Genomic DNA, 2,874 nt, shown 5'->3' on the forward strand with positions numbered 1-2,874 from the left:
TTTACGATAATAATAATAATAATAATAATAATAATAATAATAATAATAATAATAAAAACATAAAAATTTTTTAATGTTTCCGGTTGTGAAAATTATTCAACGTTTTATTAACGAAAAAAAAAAAAGGGGAGGGAGGAGGGGAAAAGAATAGTATACTAGATTTAAATAAATTTTTAAAAAATATTGTTAATAATATTTACGGTTAATTATTTACATAATGAAAACTCATTAATTTTTTAAATAATAATAATAATAATAATAATAATAATAATAGTTATTAATTTTCTCTCATAACGAATTTTTTATTTAAAAAAAAAAAAAACAATGGAAAATTATTTTTAAAAATAAAATTTTGACGAAGGTTCGAATACGGACGATTAAAATACAAAAAAATTGTAATGATAATAATAATAATAAATGATTGAATTATACGATGTGACAAATAATTAATTAATTTAATTAATTAAATAATAAAAATTTTATTTTTTATTACTCTACTATATACGATAAACTGTCAAATAAAATTTACTTAAAATTTTTTTGGCGCGACTTAAACAAACAAATTTTTGTTTGAATACATTATAATAAAAGGCAATAACCGTTATTTTAATCCTTATTATTATTATTATTATTATTATCACTTAATTATATAATAAAAACGGTAAAAAAGACGATGTCCACGATAAGAAATATAATAACAAAAGGAGTTTAAAAAAAAAATGAGAGGGAAGATGAGGGATGAGGGATGAGGGATGACAAAAAAAAAATTTAATGTTCGTTTTTTTTTAAATAATCATTTTTCTTAATTAATCTAATAGTAATAATAATGATAATAATAATAATCCGTTAAATTAAATTCCGATAAATGGATTTAAAAGAGAATTAAATGAAATTTTCCATGAATATTTAATTTTCTCTCCAGAAATCTCTCTCTCTTTGTCTCTCTCTCTTTTTGTCTCCATCTCTCTCATTTTCGAAAAAAAAAAACAATTTTTTTTTTTTTTTTTTTTTTTTTTTCACGTTTGATTAAATGTAAGAAGAAATTAACAAATTCGAGGATATGTATATATCGAAAGTGATAATAATGATGATAACAATGGTAATAATGATGATGATGATGATGGTGTGGATGATGTTGATGATGACGATGATGATGATAGAGATACCGATGATGATGTTGATGGTGATGGTGATGGTGTGGATGGTGTGGATGATGATGACGATGATGACGGTTATGATGATGATAATAACGATGGTAATGATGATGATAATGTTACTAATGATGAGGATGATGGTGTGTATGGTGATGGTGATGTTGATGTTGATGATGAGGATGAAGATGATGATGGTGTGGATGGTGTGGATGGTGTGGATGATGTTAATGATGGTGATGATGATGGTTTTGATGATGGTATTGATGATGATGTTGGTGATGGTGATGGTGTTGATGATGATGATGATGATGATGATGATGAAGTTGATGTTGATGATGTTGATGATGATGTTGATGAAAATGAGAATGAAACTTTATTTTTTATTTTTTTTTAAAATATTTAACGAGAATTTTTTATTTGATTTTCATAATTTTATTATTATTATTATTATTATGAATGTCGTGAAGGTAGGAGAAAATGTTTTAAAAAGTTTTTTTCCTCTTTCTTATTCTTTTTCTCGGTTAAATTTATAATTTTTTTTATTTATTTCCGTTTTGTTTGTTTGTTTAAAAATGATTTTTCTTCATTTTTTTTCCATTTCGTTGAATTTTACGTATTACAATTTTTTTTTTTTTTAATTAAATTTTAAGTAATGATAAATAAATAAATAAATAAAATGTTCATTTTTATATATATTGAAAAAAAAAAAGTTAAAAAAAAAAAAATTTTTTCATTTAAAAAATTGTCAACAAATTTATAAAGTAAATTTCAAAGTGTAAAAAGTTGGAAAAAAATCTTTTTTTTTTTACTTTTTTTTTTAGGCGCGTGTTTATTTATAAAAAAAATTTTTTTATATAATCTTATTTAATTTTATAAATAATTTTTACAAAATTTATTATTATTATTAAAAATTTTCCTCCGTGAGTTTGTTTTCTTTTTTTGGAGTGAATTAAATAAAAAAAAAAATGCGTTTAATAATAACAGAAAAAAATAATTAATTAAAAACTGGAAAGGAGAGGAAAAGGAGGAGGAAGAGGAGGAGAGAAGAGAAAAAAAAATAGAATAAAAATTTTCCGTACTATTAATTTTTACATAAAAATAATTTTAAATAATTTTTTTTTTTGTTTGCTTGTTTATTTAATAAAATATGTACATACGTAGAAGAAAATTTTTATCGACAGATGAAATGAAAATTTCTGTGAAAGCGGAAAAAAAAAAATTTCGAATTTTTTTAAAGATTTTCCAGTGAAAAAAAAAATTTTTTTTTTTCGTTTCATTTCCGAATGAATCGATTTTTAGATTTTGTCTCACTTTTTTTTTTTTTTTTTTTTTATATAAATGTATAAAAATAATGATAATAATAATAATAATTTGTAAGGGCGTAACATTATAGCTTCTTTTTTTTGGGGGGAAAAGGGGGCGGAAAGGAAAAAAAAAACTTTTATCCAAAATGAATTAAAAGGCCTCGAATGTTGTTGTATAAACAAAAAACTTGAGTTGGATAAAAAAAGTTGAATCTTTATAACAAAATTAAAAATGCCTTATCAAATTACTAAAATTCGCAAGTTTTAAAATTTCATAAAGTAAAAAAACCATTTTTTAACAATTTTTACTTAACTACTTCCGCTAAAAAAATTTTCATCTTTTTTTTTTTTTCGGGATTTTCTTTGCAAAACCTGAAAAAAATTTAAAAAATTTTCATTTTTTTTTTCGTTTTGTT

Source organism: Pediculus humanus, genomic scaffold, assembly GCF_000006295.1.
Source record: "Pediculus humanus corporis 1103172108303 genomic scaffold, whole genome shotgun sequence".
Taxonomy (NCBI): domain Eukaryota; kingdom Metazoa; phylum Arthropoda; class Insecta; order Psocodea; family Pediculidae; genus Pediculus; species Pediculus humanus.